The sequence below is a fragment of the Mastigoproctus giganteus genome, chromosome 12, assembly GCF_048544385.1.
Source record: "Mastigoproctus giganteus isolate SK-2022 chromosome 12, ASM4854438v1, whole genome shotgun sequence".
Lineage (NCBI taxonomy): Eukaryota > Metazoa > Arthropoda > Arachnida > Uropygi > Thelyphonidae > Mastigoproctus > Mastigoproctus giganteus.
Genome location: NC_143586.1, coordinates 2262337 through 2284294, shown reverse-complemented (window position 1 = coordinate 2284294; position 21958 = coordinate 2262337). Strand labels below are relative to the sequence as shown.

The 21958-nt window shown below is 38.2% G+C and overlaps 1 protein-coding gene across 1 annotated transcript in view; it reads right to left on the bottom strand.

Moving 5' to 3' along the window:
* Positions 1-6327: 6327 nt before the first annotated feature.
* l(2)k14505 (ATP synthase mitochondrial F1 complex assembly factor 2 homolog l(2)k14505) overlaps positions 6328-21958 on the bottom strand; it is a 149795-nt gene continuing 134164 nt past the window's right edge. Inside the window, exon 8 of the mRNA XM_090386193.1 lies at positions 6328-6631. The gene's annotated coding sequence lies outside the window, so the exon portion shown is untranslated. The remainder of the gene's footprint in view (positions 6632-21958) is intronic.

Sequence of the window (21958 nt, the reverse complement as noted above, 5' to 3'; positions counted from 1 at the left end):
ACTAATAGATTAACCGTAGCCACTGGCAGAGGTGAAAGTGATTTTTGCACAGCATCAATTAGAATGAGCAGCAGCCTGGAAAATAAGATGCAGGATATTTCAGAGACTGCTGGGAGCCATTGCGGTACAAGTAAACACATGGGTTGTGTTAGGGTAGCTAAGAACAGGTGCATGTATACTTGCATGCACACTAATGCTAGGAGTTTGGTAAATAAATTTCATGAATTTGCGGTATTGCTCAAAACATCAGAGGCAGATATTGTTGGGATATCAGTGACGTGGTGTCACACAGATATAAGAAATGCAGAAATGGAATTTGGGGAGTACAATGTGTACAGAAAGGATAGACAGGATAGGAAGGGAGGAGGGGTTATACTATTAGCTAAGAAACACAAAATCCAAGGAAGCCAGTTGACATCGCTGGACAGTGCAGTGTCGAGTCAGTTTGGTGTGACCTAAGCATTGGGAGATCAAAACTGAGAGTAGGAGTGTGCTATAGGCCTAATGACTCTGATGAGTATAATAAGAAACTATACAAGGAAATAGAGTGGGCCAGTAAATCAGAGAGTTTTCTAATGGGGGATTTCAATTTCCCAGATATTGACTGGAATTTGTGGGTTGGTCACACACATTAGCAAGGCTTTTGTGGATTTATTGGATGATTGTTTTCTACATCAGCATGTTCGGGAGGCAATTAGAGGGAGTAATATTCTAGATCTGATCACCAGTAGTGGTTCTTCATGCATTGAGAATCTACAGATAAAGAAATCACTAGGTGGAAGTGATCACACTGTGCTGAAGTGGGATTTACTCAAAGAGGTAACTACCATCGGGGGTAAAGGGAAGGGTTATTGCTTTCATAAAGGCGACTATGATGGTCTAAGACAGTATTTAAATTCTATACAGTGGGACCAACTAATGATGTTACCAACAGCAAATTCAAAATGAGAAGCATTCAAAGAACTTATCTTGAAAGCTACTAGGCTTTACATACCAACTAAGAAATACTGTTCAAGGTTTAGGCGTAAATGGATGTCAGATGAACTAATGAGACATGGCAGAGAAGAAAAATGTAGAAAAATGTATGGGATACATAAATTAATGGGTGACATGGAAGCCTATGATAGATATAAGCTGGTCTATAACCAAATCACAAAGGAGATTAGGCAGGCAAAGGCAGATTATGAGAAATCCTTGGCAAAGGATGCAAAGAAAAACAGAAAAGAGTTCTTTACCTATATATATTCTAGAAGGAAAGGGATGAATCAGAATGGTCCACTGGATATTGATGGTTCAACAGTTGAGGATCCTGCTCAGGTGGCTAACAAACTAAACAAGTATTTTGCATCTACATTCACAGATGAGGAGTTATTCAGGAAGGGGAATGCCAGAGGTGAAGTAAATTCTGACAGTGAGCTAGATGATTTTGTAATAACTGAGAGGAAAGCGGAGTAGAAATTGTTGAGGATAAACATAAAAAAGACACCCAGGTGGATGGGATCTATCCAGTTATATTAAAGGAGGCAGCAAAGGAAGTAAGTAAACCCTTAGCCATAATTATGAGAGATTCTTTGGACTCAGGGGAGGTACCCATAGACTGGAGATGTGCAAATGTGACCCCCAATTCACAAAGGAGGATAAAAGGCTGACACAAGTAATTATAGACCTGTGAGTTTAACTTCTGTTCCAGGAAAATTAATGGAGGAAATGGTTAAAGAAGCTCTGCAGGATCATCTAGACAAGACTTCAGTTATAGCTCGGGCACAGCATGATTTTGTTAAGGTCTTGCCTGACCAATTTGATTGGATACTATGACGCAGTCACAAAAGAATTGCATGCAGGGAATAACTTTGATATTATATACTTGAATCTTAGAAAGCCTTTTGATACTGTTGCACATGGAAGACTGCTACACAAATTGGAGCAGTATGGTATTGGAGGCAAATTGCTGCTATGGATAAAGGGTTGGTTATTTGTTATTTGGTTTTTAGGAGCATTAGCAACTTAGGCCATATTGCTCCACGATTATGCGGTGGTCATTCCCTGACCTTTCCGCATCGTCCATATTTGGTGGTGACGGGCTCGAACTCCGGTCTAATCAAAGAGCGTGTGCTATGCACTGCTGCTGCTCCCCACCTGGCTACGGAGGCGCCCATAAAGGGATGGTTGAGGGGGACAAGACCGAGGATGGTAATCAATGGACACTGCTCATCGTGGACTAATGTTATTAGTGGAGTTCCTCGGGATTCAGTGTTGGGTCCATTGTTGTTTTCTGTATTTATAAATAATACTGATGATGGTATATCAAGCTTAATGTCCAAGTCTGCAGATGATACAAAGGTTGAGAGGGTTGTTAAGGACGCTACTGACACTATGCTGCTGCAACAGGATCTGGAAAGATTGAGCAGATGGGCTGAGAGGTGGCAAATGAAGTTTAACATTGACAAATGTAAATGTAAAGTGTTACATATGGGAAACAGTAACCCCAGAGCAATGTATCAACTCTGTGGTACTATACTGACAGTGGCAGAGAATGAAAAGGACCTGGGGGTAATTGTGCAGACAGATATGAAGTTCTCTGAGCAGTGCAGACTGTCTTCAAGAGTAGCTCATGGTGTCTTGTCAATGATATACAGGAATTTTTCTAGCAGGGATAATAGGAGGTGATTATTCCCTTGTATAAGGCAATGGTCAGGCCACACCTTGAGTACTGTATACAGGTCTGGAGACCTCATTTCAAGAAGGATGTAGAGCTGCTGGAATGAGTACAGAGAAGGGCAACAAGATTAGTGAATGGAACAAAGGGTTGCTCTTAGAAAGAAAGGCTTAAGTGTTTCAAATTACAGTGTCTGGAGACTAGGCATCGTCGAGGTGATCTGATAGAGGTGTATAAAGCCTTGAATGGTTTGAGCATGCTCAATGTCGATGGGATTCTTCCTCTTGCTCAGAATAATCTTTCTAAGTGTTTTAGTAGGATTATCTTGATTCCTGTTGTCAACCACCCTGCCAACCTTTTCTTCATTTGAAAACTTAGACAATACACTTCATATGACTTCATTAATATTTTTTATAAATAATGAAAACAGTAAGGAGAATATCATTGAAACCTGTGGGACTATAAGTAACACACTACAGATTAGATTTATTTAAGAAGTTTCAGGTTTTCAGCACAAAAAGACATGTCATTACACAATCTTTTTTTATAAAAACAGAACTGAATTTAGTAAAGCTTCTTCCAACTCTTTTTCTTTTGTATATTAATGACTTTCTTCCACTGACTGGAAATCCTCTCCACAATTTTGCTGATGACAGCACATTGTAATCCATTTCCAGTTTCAGAAACCTTACCTGACACAAACAGCAACTTCTTAAATATCCACCACCTGTTTTCCAAATGCTGATCTGGAGGCGATTCTCCAACAGAGCAAGGAAAAATTAGCTAACTTCAATCCTTCTAAAACATAGTCCTATCTTATTTCTCACAAAAATCTGCTCCTACGATCATCTTTTATGACACTCACATTTCTAAAGAGGATTGCATATCTCTATTAAAGATTTTTCTAACTTCCAATCTCTCTTGGTACAAGCACACATCACAAATATCAGTTCCACTGCATCTAAAAAATTGGGTTTTTTTTTTTTTTTCACTCAGTATTATTTCTTCTAATCAAATATTCACAAGTATTCAAACAGAGAAGTCAGGTTAATTAACGTTAGTCTCTTACAAAATTTCTCCCCACACTGTCTCATACATAGACTAATTTTTGCTGTATGCCTTTTCTGTAGATACTTCCATGGGCACTGACTTATGAAATGGCCTGCGATTCCTCCACTGTCTTCAAAACCAGTCAACATCCATCTCCAAACTCATAGAATCAAGTTTTTCTCTTTCTTATTAACACTAAAACTTCTGATTTCTGGAAGAACCTTCCTTCATATATGTTTTATGAAAATTACAATCTACAGGAATTCAAGTCTAATGCTAGTAGCTTCTGTCTTCTCGATGTTCAGCACATGCACAGTGGAATACTATCACTTCTAATACTTTCATTTTTGGGGATTTCACCAAAAATAAATAAATAAAAAAAACCAATGTGTGGGCCACACCTCTGTAAATTTCCCCAAGAGAACTGCAAATGGAGGCAACTTATTTTAGTGATTAACAGCCCACTGGTCAAAGGAGAACCTCCAATAATTAAGTGTATAATTATTGGAGGTTCTTATCCTATAGTTAATTTATGCTGTTCAATTATCCACTTAATACCACATTCATAGATTTTATTGATCTCCCTCTAAAAGCATTTCATAATCAATCTCTGTGGTTTACATACTCAATCTCTTCTTGTTTGGGAACCCATTTGGTCCAAAGACACATTTACCTGTCTTTGGACCTTTTTCAAGGTCTGTGTCATATTTAACTGGGGAGTGCAATCTCACCATTGCCTAACAGAGCAGAATTATACTCTCCCTTCTCCAGAAACAGTTTCTTGATAAATCACTAAAATGATATCATATCATTCTGTCAACTGTAGATAATGCTCAGAGCACTTCATATCTGCATTTATTGTACCCAGAAATTCCTTTCCTTCTTTATCATTTTTAATTTATCTGCTCAAGTGTATATATTATTTTGAGGTTGTCACTTCCCAAATAACATAACTGAAATATTAAAATGTGGAAATATTAAATTTAGCAGAGGCATGGGATGCAAGAAAGCAAACTTATACAGAATCAGCCAAAAAAAGATAAAAAAAAAAAAAAAAAAAAAAAACCTTCCCATTTCACCCATCCTTTCATTCCAAATGTTTGTCTAGTTCTGCCTAGAATTTATTTAAGCTATCAACTTCCACAACAACAGATGGAAGTTTGTTCAAGCAATCAACTACCCCGCTGACTAAAGGTAAATTTCTGCACAACTATTCATCAACTGTCTTTCCTCAATTTCAGTTTATGTCCGCTCAGGTTTGCAATCTAAGCAAGAGGAAGAATCCCATCAACATTCAGCCTGCTTAATCCATTCAAGGCCATATACACATCAATCAGATCGCTTCGCAGGTTCCTGGTCTCCAGATGCCACAATTTACAGAACTTCTACATCCTTCCTAAGATAAGGCTTCCAGACCTGTACGCAGTACTCAAGATGTGGCCTGACCATTGCCTTATACAAGGGAATAATCACCTCCTTATTCCTACTTGCAAAATTCCTGTATATCATTGACAAAACCCCATGACCCAATCTGGCAGCCTGTCCGCACTGATCAGAAAACTCCATATCTGACTGCACAATTAATGCCAGGTCTCTTTCATTCTCCACTACCCTGAGTGTAACACAACCCAGTTGGTACAATTCTCTGGGATTACTGCTGCCTATATGCAATAATTTGCATTTTTCAATGTTAAACTACAGTTGCCACTTCTCAGCATATCTGCCCAACTTTTCCAGATCCTGTTGGATTGTTAATAACAGTATGGTTAATAACCATAATGTTATTAACAATCCTCTCAACCTTTGTATCATCTGAAAACTGGACATTAAGCTTGATAGAACTTCATCAATATCATTGATAAATATACAAAACAACAATCGGCCTAACACCAAAACTCTGGGACATCACTAACAACTTTAGTCCACAAAGATCAGTACCCATTGATTACCACTCTTTGTCTTCTCCCACTCAACCTTCCTTTTATCCATTGTAGCAACTTGCCCTTAATGCCATACTGTTCCAATTTGTACATCAATCTTCCATGTGCAACAGTATGAAAAGCTTTCTTGAAATCCAAGTATATGATATCAAAATTATTTTTGACATTCAGTTCCTTTGTGACAACATTATAGTATCCAATCAAATTGGTCAGACAAGCCTTTCCCTTAACAAACCCATGCTGTATCTAAATTATTACTGTTGTCTTGTCTAGATGATCCTGCAATGCTTCTTTAACCAGTGACTCCATTATTTTCTCCAGAACATAACAGGTATATAACAACAGGTCTGTAATTACTCATGTCATCCTTTGATCCCCCTTTGTGAATTGGTGATACATTTGCACACCTCCAGTCCATGGGAACCTCCCCCGAGTCTAAAGAAGCTCTCATAATTATGGCTGAGGGCTTGCTTACTCCCTTTGCCACCTCCTTTAATACAGGATGGCCACTGAAAGACTGAAGGGTTTGAAAAAGTCATAACTTGTTCATTTTTAATCTTTTTTATTTTCTTTTTTTACAGGTTATCGAGCATCCCTTGGAGATTAAAATGGCTACGTATGATGTCCAGCAACGAGTAAAACTCGTTGGGTTTTTCTATTCCAGTGAAAGATCGATTATTGAAACTCAGAGAAAATACCCGCAACATTTTAAAGTCCTCCTAGCAATAACATGATTCGGAACCTAATTGCCCGGTTTGAAAGAACTGGATCAATCGGCAATCTTCCGGGAAGAGGTCCTAAGTGCACTGTGCGCACTGACGCAGTGGTGGAAGCTGTATGGCAGAATGTCCTTGAGGATCCATCTGACTCTACCCATCGTCGCTCTGCTGAACTAGGCATCGCCAGAACATCACTTCAGAATATTCTGAAAGGGTGGTCAGTCCTTCAGTGGCCACATTTTAATCTCCAAGGGATGCTCTATGACCTGTAAAAAAAGAAAATAAAACAGATTAAAAATGAACAAGTTATGACTTTTTCCAAGGGATGCTCTATAACCTGTAAAAAAAGAAAATAAAACAGATTAAAAATGAACAAGTTATGACTTTTTCAAACCCTTGAGTCTTTCAGTGGCCACCCTATATAACTGGATAGATCCCATCCACCCCAGGTGCCTTTCCTCTGTTCTTCACTTTGCTCTCAGTTATTACAAAATCATTTATTTAATTCCCTGTTAGACTTTGATAAACATCTGGTCCTCTCCTCCTTGAATGGCTCCTCATGTGTGAATGTAGATGCAAAATACTCATTTAGTTTGGCAGCTATCTGAGAATGATCATCTACAGTCAAACCATTGATATCAAGTGAACCACTCTGATTCATCCCCTTCCTTTTAGAGTTTATATAAGTAAAGAAGTCTTTGCTGTTTTTCTTTACATCCATTGCCAAAGATTTCTCATAATCTTCTTTTGCTTGCCTAACCTCCTCTGTGACCTGATTACAGATTAGCTTATATAAACCATAGGCTTTTGTGTTGCCTGATAATTTATATGTATCCCATGCATTTTTCTCTCTGCCAGAAGTGTCATTAGTTCATCTGACATCCATTTGGGCCTAAACCTAGAATAATATTTCTTAGTTGGAACAAAAGGTCTAGTAGCTTCCAAGATTACTTCCTTGAATGCTTCCCACTTAGAATTTGCCTTTGGCAACATCAAGTCATCCAAAAGGAGAACTATGTGTGTGCTAAACTTTAACCACTCCAATTTTGTGCGGAAATTTGCCTTTAGCCAGCGGGTGGTTAATTGCTGGAACAAACTTCCATCTGTTGTTGTGGAAGTTGATAGGTTGAATAAATTTAAGGAGGAACTGGACAGGCATTTGGAGGGAATGGTGGGATTTTTTTTTTTTTTTTTTTTGGCTGATGCTGCATAAGCTCATACATTTGCTTTCTTGCATCACATGCCACTACTACTACTACTACTATTTTCACATCATGCCATGTATTTTTTTTGCCAATGTCATTTAAGAAAATCATAAACATGACTATTCCAACCAGCATTTCCCAAGGGAGCCTACTTGTAACCCCAGCAGATTCTAGCTCTCAGAGATTGCACAATGGATATAATCACTGTCTTTCCAACATTGGGTAGTAAAGACCTAGGTCCAAATGCAGTCAATGACGGGAGGAATTTTTATATGCAAAATATGGCTGAATTAATCTGTCTCAGGTGAGGGCTACATAGTTTTATCTTCTGGAAGATTGTGTTTTTCATATAGCCAACAGGCAAATCGATAACAGAATATATTCAATTAACAGACACATACTACTGCTGCCTCGTAGCCTTCATTGCTTTGGTATTTAAAACATACATACACCAGCCCATTTTGATCATACATACATACACCAGCCCATTTTAATCACTAGCCCTTCCATAAAATTCTGTAAAATATAATTTTTAACTTAGATACAGAGTCTGACGGTACCAAAAATTTTAAAAAATTTCACCTTGAGTTACCAATAAGTGAAAAGTGTAATTCCTTAAAACTAACTTAATAGTACTACTATGTAATGTCCTTCTCCAATCAAATTAGAAGGCAGCTACAATATATATTTGAATTTTTTTAATATTAATCATGGAATTATAGAAAACAATCATGGAAATATTTCTCTTTTGGGGATGTGTTGTAAGTAAATTGTGCAGTTTGAATGTGCTTGACCGAAAAAAATGAAATATTTTATACAAAAAAGAATTACCTTTCTTTATTTAATAACCATTAATGTTATTATCACAGTAAACTTCATTTTTCATTATACCATATTTCAAAGTTTAGCCAATTTTTTATTTTGTTTCAGTGTGAATATACCAATATATGATTTTATAAACTACAAATACAAAATTTCTTCACAATTTTAATTACCCAATTAAATGTAATAAAAGTATCAAACATAATTGATGTATGCAGTACTGAAGGGAAATATCTCCTGCCTACCCTATGTGCATATTACCACTAACTTGACGCATGTATTATTATTATTATTATTATTATTAGCCATATGGTGCAAAGAAGCCTGAGGCTTATGCTGCACTAGCCAAAAAAAAAAAAATCCCAAGTTAATCTGAGAGAGAGAGAGAGAGAGAAGTAGAAAGGAATCACCAAGAAAGAGAAGAATGACGATATCCAGCTCAGGATGTTCAAGTTTTAAAGGATTCACAACAGTTCTTATTTTAGCTTACGTGAAAATAAAAAAAATAATTACGAATTCACAACTCAATATTTATTATGTTAATAATTTATTGTAGCGAGCAAAGAACATCTTGGAATTTCATATCTTACATTTGTTACTCAACTCTGTATTTTTCAAGGTATAGAAGTTGTGGCATAAATTTTTACATTGCTTCTTTGTCCCAAATATAGGAAACTTCAAAACCATCTTTAAACAGATCTTCACTATAACTAAATAGGTAATCCTGATGATGACATTTCATAATCTTTCCTGATACAACATGCAGAAGCTGAAGACAAAAATTATGCAGAAAAGTTTATGTAATTAAAAGTTTTTTCATAAAATGAATGGTAATTCAGTATCTTTCTTTTTGCACAACAAATTTTATAACCTAACAGCTTGCATTAGAACCATAAAAAAAGTAATATTGATACTCCAGACTGAATCCTGGTCTAACAAACATCAATATATATTAAAACAACTCATGAAGTATTTGGGATATTTCAATTTTCAATGCTATGAGATCACACTAATATTCAGTAACTTTAGCATTAGCATTAGTAGAGGCATATGATGCAAGAAAGCAAGCTTATTCAGCATCAGCCAAAAAAAAAAAAAAAAACACACACCACTCCCATTTCACCCCTCCGTTCGTTCGAAATACCTGTCCAGTTCAGCCTTAAATTTGTTTAGGCTATCAACTTCAAGAACAAGTGATGGAAGTCGGTTCCACCAACCAACCACCCGCTGGCCAAAGGCAAATTTCCGCACATCTATCCGACATCCGTCCTTCCTCAATTTGAATTTATGCCCTCTGAGGTGATTATTCTGAGCAAGATGAAGAATCCCATTGGCATTGAGCATGCTCAAACCATTCAAAGCCTTATACACCTCTATCAGATCACCTCGCCGGTGCCTAGTCTCCAGACTGTAATTTGCAAAACTTAAGCCTTTCTTCGTAAGAGCAACCCTTTATTCCATTCACTAATCTTGTTGCCCTTCTCTGTACCCGTTCCAGCAGCTCTACATCCTTCTTGAAATGACGCCTCCAGACCTGTATACAGTACTCAAGATGTGGCCTAACCATTGCCTTATACAAGGGAATAATCACCTCCTTATCCCTGCTAGAAAAATTCCTGTATATCATTGACAAGACACCATGAGCTACTCTTGCAGCTCATCTGCACTGCTCAGAGAACTTCATATCTGCCTGCACAATTACCCCCAGGTCGATTTCACTCTCTACCACTGTCAGTGTAGTACCACAGAGTTGATACGTTACCCTGGGGTTACTGCTTCCCATATGTAGTACTTTACAGTTGTCAATGTTAAACTTCGGTTGCCAACTCTCAGCCCATCTGCACAACTTTTCTAGATCCTGTTGCAGCAGCGTACTGTCATTTGTGTCATTAACACCCTGCCGACCTCTGTATCATCTGCAAACTTCGACTTTAGCCTGATATATCATCATCAATATAATTGATGAATACAGTAAACAACAATGGACCTAACATTGAACCCTGGGGACTCCAATAATCCTATTAGTCCACGAAGAGCAGTGTCCATTGATTACCACTCTCTGTCTTCTCCCCTTCAACCATCCCTTTATCCATAGAAGCAATTTGCCTCCAATGCCACACTGCCCCAATTTGTGCAGCAGTCTTCCATGTGCAACAGTATCAAAAGCCTTTCTAAGATCCAAATATATAATATCAAAGTTATTCCCTGCATCCAGTTATTTTGTGACTACATCATAGTATCCAATCAAATTGGTCAGGCAAGACCTGCCCTTAACAAAACCATGCTGCGTCTGAGCTATAACTGAATTCTTGTCTAGATGATCCTGCAGTGCTTCTTTAACTAGTGCCTCCATTAATTTACCTGGAACAGAAGCTAAACTAACAGGTCTATAATTACTTGTGTCAGCCTTTGATCCTCCTTTGTGAATTGGGGTTACATTTGCACATCTCCAGTCTATGGGTACCTCCCCTGAGTCCAAAGAAGCTCTCATAATTATGGCTAGGGGTTTGCTTACTTCCTTTGCTGCCTCCTTTAATATAACTGGATAGATCCCATCCACCCCAGGTGCCTTTTTTATGTTTATCCTCAACAATCTCTCCTCAACTTTCTTCTCAGTTATTACAAAATCATCTAGCTCACTGCTAATGTTTACTTTACCTACGTCATTCTCCTTCCTGAATAACTCCTCATGCGTGAATGTAGATGCAAAATACTCGTTTAGATTGTTAGCCACCTGAGCAGGATCCTCAACTGTTGAACCATCAATATCCAGTGGACCAATCTGATTCATCCCTTTCCTTCTTGAGTTTAAATAGGTAAAGAACTCTTTTATGTTTTTCTTTGCATCCTTTGCCAAGGATCTTTTGTAGTCTGCCTTGCCTGCCTAATCTCCTTTGTGACTTGGTTACAGACCAACTTATATCTTTCATAGGCTTCCGTGTCACCCATTAATTTGTATGTATTCCATGCATTTTTCTTCTCTGCCACATGTCTCATTAGTTCATCTGACAACCATTTAGGCCTAAACCTTGAACAATATTTCTTAGTTGGTATGTAAAGCCTGGTAGCTTCCAAGATTAGTTCCTTGAATGCTTCCCATTTTGAGTTTGCTGTTGGTAACATCATCAGTTGGTCCCACTGTATAGAATTTAAATACTGTCTCAGACCATCATAGGCGCCTTTATGAAAACAAAAACCCTTCCCTTTACCTCTGATGGTAGTTACCTCCTTGAGTAAATCCCACTTCAACACACTGTGATCACTGCCACCTAGTGGTTCATTTATCTGCAGATTCTTAATGCATGAAGAATCACTACTGATAATCAGATCAAGAGTATTGCTCCCTCTTGTTGCTGTACGAACATGCTGATGTAGAAAACAATCATCCAATAAATCCACAAAAGCCTTGCTAGTGTGTGAGTGACCAACCCACAAATTCCAGTCAATATCTGAGAAATTAAAATCCCCCATTATAAGACTCTCTGATTTACTGGCCCACTATTTCCCTGTACAATATCTTATTATACTCATCAGAGTCATTAGGCCTATAGCACATTCCTACTCTCAATTTTGATTTCCCTATGCTTAAGTCACACCAAACTGACTCGACACTGCCCTGTCCATCGATGTCGACTGGCTTCACTTCCTTGGATTTTATGTGTTTCTTAACTAATAGCATAACCCCTCCTCCCCTCCTGTCCTGTCTATCCTTTCTATACACATTGTATTCCCCAAAATTCCAGTTCCGCATTCCTTATATCTGTGTGACACCACGTCTCTGATATCCCAACAATATCTGCCTTTGATGTTTTGAGCAATACCTCAAATTCATCAAATTTATTTACCAAACTCCTAGCATTGGTGTACACGCAGGTATACATGCACCTGTTTCTATTCCTAGCTACCCTAACATAACCCATCTGTTTACTTGTACCGCAATGACTCCCAGCAGTCTCTGAAATATCCTGCATCTTGTTTTTCAGGCTTCTGCTCATTTCAATAGAAGCAGTGCAAGAATCACTTCCACCTCTGCCAGTGGCTACTGTTAATTTATTAGTCCTTGTATCCCCCCCAACTAGCAGTTTTCCGACCCTCCTAACATTGCCTCGACAGCATCAGCAAAAATTCTTGCACCCTTTCTATTTAAGTGTATCCCATCCCTGTAGAAGCAATCTCTCCTGTTAACAAGTACAGTCCAGGCTGAAAAAAATTCTACCCCTTGAGCCTTGCACAATCCCTCCGAATTGATCGACAAGGCTCTCATCATATACTCCCTCCTATCGTGTCTGGGCAGAATTGCAGACACTTTCAAATTCAACCCTAATTCACGGCTTTTTTTCAACAGTGACCTGTACTTGCTAAGAATGAAAAAGGGAGAAAAAAACTGATGCAATGACCATAAAGTGAATCAAGGATTAAGATGACATTATTTATTAGCATAGTAGTCTAAAAGAGCAATCTTAATAATTAGTCAGCATTAAAAATTAAATAATACTCAAGTGGCCACTGAAATATGCCCACCCAGCTAAAATTGCAATGGAATTATCCTAACTACAAATAATGGTTTTAGCATGACATGTAATCATTTTAGATCAGTGGTCTCCAAACGTTTTGGTCACACACCCTTATTTTACTTAAAAGGACTAGTTAGTAAAAAAAAATTAAATATGTGTTTAATATATTTTTTTTATTTATAAATCATTTACATGGAAGGCATTATATCTAAATATCTAAAATCACATATAATTTTAAAATATCACAAATAAAAAATACAAAACAAAATTAAATTGAAGTTGAAGTACAAAATGATAAGAGATCATTAATGTAAAAAGTGTAGTAAATGTAATGCAATACTATTTGTTTTATCTATAAATAATTTACATGGTATCCATTATATCTAGATTTTATTATCTGGGTATAATATATTACATCTAGATTTTATTATCTGGGTATAATATATTACATCTAGATTATATATCATTGTGGAAAACAGCCCTCACGATTTTATTAAGGATTATCTCACACACCCCATGGATCATCTCGCACACCCCACTTTGGAGACCACTGGTTTAGATGATGAAATGTGATGCTTCACAACATGGTCCCTCCAACATTTTAATAAGCATCACATTGTTGACTGTTGAGTCGCTTCACTTTGCTCAGTTATTACAAAATCATTTAGCTCACTGCCAGAGTTTAATTCACCTCTGGCAGTCCCCTCCCTGAATAACTCCTAGTGTAAAAATAGATGAAAAAGGCGCGAAGTGCTTGTGTTCCCCATGATATTTATAGAAGATTACTCGTTAGTATGCATTCGTGTAAAAAGTCCATGAATCTGAAATAAGAAACGGATGTCGTATGTTGATCGAGTTATTATGTAGTCTCATTTCTCAGGTTTCCGCAATTAGTAATTTTGTGTAATTGTGTTGTATGTTTAAAATCTTATGTTTAAAACCTTAGCCTCATTGAACAGGAAAGTGCGATTCTCATTTATGGCATGGAAAGACAATTGTGACACTGTGGCTCGTAACGCTCTAACCGACTCAGCATGTTGTTTTAGATGCATGTTCAAAAGACACCTTGTCGATCCCACATAAGGGAAATCCCAATCACCGCATGTGATACTATATAGCAGGCCATGCAATTCTATGGGAGGAGAGGAAAGGATGGAATGATTTTTCAATATGAAATTTGAAGTTTCTGTGTTGGCGTCGCTATTATTTCGAATTCTGTATTCTTGAGAAGAATCTTAAGTTGTCTGTACCATTGTTCAATGTATGAATTGTAATAAAATATTTTTTTAGTTCTATTGTTGTGTTCCTTACTGTCCACCCAATCCTTAGCCTATAGTCTAATACTGTTAGTGGTGGTAAGTGGATATCTCCTATTTAAAAATCTATTTGTTAATTCATCAATTTCTATATTTAATGCAGTCTGTGTTGTAGTGTATTTATAAGTGTTAGTAAACTGATTAAATATAATGGAGCGTTTGAAGTAAATGGATGGTAACTGGAATGATGGAAGAACTTATGGTATTTGTGGGTTTACAACAGATTTTGAACTGTAATTTACTCTCTCCCTCGTGAGTGTAAAATTTAAAAAAATTATTGTTCTAGTCTCTTCATTCTCTTCTTCCAGTGTAAATTTTAACCTCGTATATACATTGTTAAGAGTTAGTAAAACTTTCTCAGTAACATACTCATCTGTTATGATAAGGATGTCATCCAAATACCTCCCTTAAAACATAATCTTAGGTAAAAATTGTGTGAAGCTTATCTGTTTAATTTTATTCAGATAAATCTCGGCTATAAGGCCACTAAAGCTTAACCTCATAGGTGAATTAAAAATCTGTCTACAGATTTTATCTTGAAAGGATATATAATTAGCTTGGATTAAAAGTTTGATCAAGTTAAAAATCTAATTTTTCGGAAATTTGGTTTGAATTTTGTGTTTGGGTCCAATACATACATACTCTACGTTGATGTTAGTATATAATGTAACCACATCTAATGAAAATAAATTGTTTCCATCTCCTATTGTACAATCCTTTAAATCAGTAAATAACGTGTCATAGTTTTCTAAACCGAAATTCAGTACTTGTAGCTAAATGGTTTTAATATGTAGTATAAATGTGAGGCTAATCATGCAAATGCTGAGTTGTTAAATGAGACTATAGGTTTCATAGGATGGCCCATTTTGTGAAGCTTTATTTCTCCAAATAATATCGGTACATTGTTTGTCCTCACCTAAAGATTTCTCAGTTGTGCCATAGATATGTCTTTTTATCTGTATACAGTCAAGCATTTATAATGTTTTTTTGACTAGATTCTCAAATACCGTAATATTCACCTCACTATAGATAGTGTTATCCAATATGACACAGCATTAGCATTAGCAAAGGAACATGACGCAAGAAAGCAAGCTTATATATCATCAGCCAAAAAAAACCACCACACACAGACCCTTCATATATCACAATCCACTCACTCCAAATGTTTCTCTAGTTCTGCTCTTTAAACTATCAATTTCTACAACAAGAGATGAAAGTTTGCTCCAGCAATCAACCATCCACTGGCTAAAGGCAAACTTGTGCACATCTATCCTTCAACTGTCTTTCCTCAATTTGAATTTATGCGCTCTCAGATGATTATTCTGAACAAGAGGAAGAATCTCATCAACACTGAGCATGATCAAACCATTCAAGGCTTAATACACCTCAATCAGATCACCTCGCATGTGCCTAATCTCCAGACACCGCAATTTGCAAAACTCGAGCCTTTCTTCATAAGAGCAATCCTTTGTTCCATTCACTAATCTTGTTGCCCTTCTCTGTACTCATTACAACAGCTCTACATCCTTCTTAATATGAGGCCTCCAGACCTGTATACAGTACTCAAGGGGTGGCCTGACTGACCATTGCCTTATACAAGGGGATAATCACCTCCTTATCCCTGCTACAAAAACTCCTGTATATCAGTGACAAAACACCATGAGCTACTCTTGCAGATTGATTGCACTGTTCAGAAAACTTCATATCTGCCTGCACAATTACCCCCAGGTCGATTTCACTCTCTACCACTGTCAGTGTAGTACCACAGAGTTGATACGTTACCCTGGGGTTACTGCTTCCCATATGTAGTACTTTACAGTTGTCAATGTTAAACTTCGGTTGCCAACTCTCAGCCTATCTGCACAACTTTTCTAGATCCTGTTGCAGCAGCGTACTGTCATTTGTGTCATTAACAACCCTGCCGACCTTTGTATCATCTGCAAACTTGGACTTTAGCCTGATATACCATCATCAATATAATTGATGAATACAGTAAACAACAATGGACCTAACATTGAACCCTGGGGACTCCAATAATCATATTAGTCCACGAAGAGCAGTGTCCATTGATTACCACTCTCTGTCTTCTCCCCTTCAACCATCCCTTTATCCATAGCAGCAATTTGCCTCCAATGCCACACTGCTCCAATTTGTGCAGCAGTCTTCCATGTGCAACAGTATCAAAAGCCTTTCTATGATCCAAATAAATATCAAAATTATTCTTTGCATTCAGTTCCTCTGTGACTAAATCATAGTATCCAATCAAATTGGTCAGACAAGACTTCCCCTTAACAAACCCATGTTGTGTCCAAGCTATAACTGAAGTCTTATCTAGATGATCCTGCAATATTTCTTTAACCAGTGCTTCCATTAATTTCCCTGGAACAGAAGTTAAACTAACAGGTCTCTAATTACCAGTGTCTCTCCTTGATCATCCTTTGTGGACTGGGGTCACATTTGCAATTCTCCAGTCCATGGGTACCTCCCTTGAGTCAAAGGAAGCTCTCATAATTATGGGTAAGGGTTTGCTTACTTCCTTTGCTGCCTCCTTTAATATAACTGGATATATTCCATCCAATTCAGGTTCCTTTCTTATCTTTATCTTCAACAATTTCTCCTCCACTTTACTCTCAGTTATTACAAGATTATCTAGCTTACTGCCACAGTTTAATACACCTCCGCCATTCCCCTTTCTGAACAACTCCTCAGGTGTGAAGGTAGATGCAAAATATTCATTTAGTTTGTTAGCTATTAGCATTAGCAGAGGCATTTGATGCAAGAAAGCAAGCTTATGCAGCATCAGCCAAAAAAAAAAAAAAAAAAAAAAGTAACATAAATAAATAAAAATAACCACTTCCACTTCACCCCTCTGTTCGTTCGAAATACCTGTCCAGCTGAGCCTTAAACTTATTTAGGCTATCAACTTCCACGACAAGGGATGGAAGTCTGTTCCACCCACCAACCACCCGCTGGCTAAAGGCAAATTTCCGCACATCTATCCTACATCTGTCTTTCCTCAATTTGAATTTATGCCCTCTCAGGTGATTTTTCTGAGCTAGAGGAAGAATCCCATCAGCATTGAGCATGCTCAAACCATTCAAGGCTTTGTACACCTCTATCAGATCACCCCGCTGGTGCCTAGTTTCCAGACACTGTAATTTGCAAAACTTAAGCCTTTCTTCGTAAGAGAACCCCTTTGTCCCATTCACCAATCTAGTTGCCCTTCTCTGTACTCGTTCCAGCAGCTCTACATCCTTCCTGAAATGAGGCCTCCAGGCCTGTATACAGTACTCTAGGTGTGGCCTGACCATTGCCTTATACAAGGGAATAATCACCTCCTTATCCCTGCTAGAAAAATTCCTATATATCATTGACAATACACCATGAGCTACTCTTGCAGCTCGTCTGCACTGCTCAGAGAACTTCATATCTGCCTGCACCACCACCCCCAGGTCCCTTTCATTCTCTACCACTGTCAGTGTAGTACCACAGAGTTGATACGTTGCTCTGGGGTTGCTGTTTCCCATATGTAGTACTTTACATTTGTCAATGTTAAACTTCATTTGCCACCTCGAAGCCCATCTGCTCAACCTTTCCAAATCCTGTTGCAGCAGCATAGTGTCAGTAGTGTCCTTGACAACCCTGCCAACCTTCGTATCGTCTGCAAACTTGGACATTAAGCCTGATATACCATCATCAATATCATTTATAAATACAGAAAACAATAAAGGCCCCAATACTGAACCCTGAGGGACTCCACTAATAACATTAGTCCACGATGAGCAGTGTCCATTGATTACCACTCTGTCTTCTCCCCCTCAACCACCCCTTTATCCATAGCAGCAACTTGCCTCCAATGCCACACTGCTCCAATTTGTGCAGCAGTCTTCCATGTGCAACAGTATCAAAAGCCTTTCTAAGATCCAAGTATATAATATCAAAGTTATTCCCTGCATCCAGTTCTTTTGTGACTGCATCATAGTATCCAATCAAATTGGTCAGGCAAGACTTCCCCTTAACAAAACCATGCTGTGTCCTAGCTATAACTGAAGTCTTGTCTAGATGATCCTGCAGTGCTTCTTTCACCAGTGCCTCCATTAATTTTCCGGGAACAGAAGTTAAACTCACAGGTCTATAATTACTTGTGTCAGCCTTTGATCCCCCTTTGTGAATTGGGGTCACATTTGCACATCTCCAGTCAATGGGTACCTCCCCTGAGTCCAAGGAAGCTCTCATAATTATGGCTAAGGGTTTGCTTACCTCCTTTGCTGCCTCCTTTAATATAACTGGATAGATCCCATCCACCCCAGGTGCCTTTCTTGTGTTTATCTTCAACAATTTCTCCTCCACTTTGCTCTCAGTTATTACAAGATTCTCTAGCTTACTGCTAGAGTTGAATACACCTCTGGCATTCCCCTTGCTGAATAACTCCTCATGTGTGAATGTCGATGCAAAATGTTCATTTAGTTTGTTAGCTACCCGAGCAGGGTCATCAACAGTTGACCCATCGATATCAAGTGGACCAATCTGATTCATCCCCTTCTTTCTAGAGTTTACATAAGTAAAGAACTCTTTGCTGTTTTTCTTCGCATCCCTTGCCAAGGATCTCTCGTAATCTGCCTTCGCCTGCCTAACCTCCTTTGTAACTTGGTTACAGATCAACTTGTATCTATCATAGGCGTCCGTGTCACGTGTTAATTTGTATGTATCCCATGCATTTTTCTTCTCTGCCATATGCCTCATTAGTTCATCTGACAACCATTTAGGCCTAAACCTTGAACAATATTTCTTAGTTGGTATGTAAAGCCTAGTAGCTTCCACGATAAGTTCTTTGAATGCTTCCCATTTTGAATTTTCTGTAGGCAATATCATCAGTTGATCCCACTGTATAGAATTTAAATACTGTCTCAGTCCATTGTAGTCGCCTTTACGAAAGCAATACCCCTTCCCTTTACCCCTACTGGTAGTTACCTCTTTGAGTAACTCCCACTTCAGCACACTGTGATCACTGCCACCAAGTGGTTCATTTATCTGCAGATTCTTAATGCATGAAGAATCACTACTGATAATCAAATCAAGAGTATTACTCCCTCTAGTTGCCTCCCGAACATGCTGATGTAGAAAACAATCATCCAATAAATCCACAAAAGCCTTGCTACTGTGTGAGTGACCAGCCCCCAAATTCCAGTCAATATCTGGGAAATTAAAATCCCCCATTATAAGACTCTCTGATTTACTGGCCCACTCTATTTCTCCGAACAGTTTCTTATTATACTCATCAGAGTCATTAGGCCTATAGCACACTCCTACTCTCAATTTTGATCTCCCAATGCTTATGTCACACCAAACTGACTCGACACTGCACTGTCCAGCGATGTCGACTGGCTTCACTGACCAATCTGCTTCATTCTCTTCCTTCTAGAGTTTAAATAAGTAAATAACTCTTTGCTGTTGTTCCTTTCATCCTTTGCCAAAGATTTCTCATAATCTGCCTTTGCCTGCCTAACCTCTTTTGTGACTTGGTTAGAGACCACTTTATATCTATCATGGGCTTCTGTGTCACCTCTTAAATTAAATGTATCCCATGCATTTTTTCCCCTCTGCCCATGTCTAATTAGGTCATCTGACATCCATTTAGGCCTAAATCTTGAACAATATTTTTTAGTTGGTATGAAAAAGGATAGGTTGCTTTGTAAAAACGATAGGTGGAATAGGACCAGGGTATGTCTGCCAGGGGCAAAGGTTGATGAAGTTGTAGAGCGGATATCATATTTTAAGGGCACAAAAGATGATATAGTTGTACACGTTGGCATTAATGATATTAAGAGTAGGAGACCGGCGGAATTACTTAACATGTACAGGTCACTGTTGAAAAAAAGCCATGAATTAGGGTTGAATTTGAAAGTGTCTGCAATTCTGCCCAGACACGATAGGCGGGAGTATATGATGAGAGCCCTGTCAATCAATTCGGCCCTGGAAAGATTGTGCAAGGCTCAAGGAGTAGAATTTTTTTCAGCCTGGTCTGTACTTGTTAACAGGAGAGACTGCTTCTACAGGGATGGGATACACTTAAATAGAAAGGGTGCAAGAATGTTTGCTGATGCTATCGAGGCAGTGTTAGGTGGGTTGGAAAACTGCTCGATTGGAGGGATACAAGGAATAATAGATTAACAGTAGCCACTGGCAGAGGTGAAAGTGATTATTGCACTGCTTCTATTGGAATGAGCAGCAGCCTGGAAAATAAGATGCGGGATATTTCAGAGACTGCTGGGAGTCATTGGGGTACAAGTAAATACATGGGTTGTGTTAGGGTAGCTAAGAAAAAGAACAGGTGCATGTATACTTGCGTGTACACCAATGCTAGGAGTTTGGTAAATAAATTTGATGAATTTGAGGTATTGCTCAAAGCATCAAAGGCGGATATTGTTGGGATATCAGAGACATGGTGTCACACAGATATAAGTAATGCAGAACTGGAATTTGGGGAGTACAACGTTTATAGAAAGGATAGACAGGATAGGAAGGGAGGGGGGGGTTATGCTATTAGTTAAGAAACACATAAAATCCAAGGAAGTGAAGCCAGTTGACATCGCTGGACAGTGCAGTGTCGAGTCAGTTTCGTGTGACATAAGCATTGGGAGATCAAAATTGAGAGTAGGAGTGTGCTATAGGCCTAATGACTCTGATGAGTATAATAAGAAACTGTACAAGGAAATAGAATGGGCCAGTAAATCAGAGAATCTTATAATGGGGGATTTTAATTTCCCAGATACTGACTGGAATTTGTGGGTTGGTCACTCACACACTAGCACGGCTTTTTTTGGATTTATTCGATGATTTTTTTCTAAATCAGCATGTTCGGGTGGCAACTAGAGGGAGCAATACTCTTGACTTGATTATCAGTAGTGATTCTTCATGCATTAAGAATCTGCAGATACAGGAACCACTAGGTGGCAGTGATCACAGTGTGCTGAAGTGGGATTTACTCAAAGAGGTAACTACCATTAGGGGTAAAGGGAAGGGTTATTGCTTTCATAAAGGCGACTACGATGGTCTGAGACAATATTTAAATTCTATACAGTGGGACCAACTAATGATGTTACCAACAGCAAACTCAAAATGAGAAGCATTCAAAGAACTTATCTTGGAAGCTACTAGGCTTTACATACCAACTAAGAAATATTGTTCAAGGTTCAGGCCTAAATGGATGTCAGATGAACTAATGAGACATATAGCAGAGAAGAAAAATGCATGGGATACATATAAATTAACACGTGACACAGAAACCTATGACAGATATAAGTTGATCTGTAACCAAGTTACAAAGGAGGTTAGGCAGGTGAAGGCAGATTACGAGAAATCTTTGGCAAGGGATGCAAAGAAAAACAGCAAGGAGTTCTTTACTTATGTAAAGTCTAGAAGAAAGGGGATGAATCAGATTGGTCCACTTGATATTGATGGTTCATCTGTTCATGATCCTGCTCAGGTAGCTAACAAACAAAATCAATATTTTGTATCTACATTCACACATGAGGAGTTATTCAGGAAGGAGAGTGCAATAGATGAAGTAAACACTGGCAGTGAGCTAGATGATCTTGTAATAATTGAGAGTAAAGTGGAGGAGAAATTGTTGAAGATAAATACAAGAAAGGCACCTGGGTTGGATGGGATCTATCCAGTTATATTAAAGGAGGCAGCAAAGGAAGTAAGCAATCCGTTAGCCATAATTATCAGAG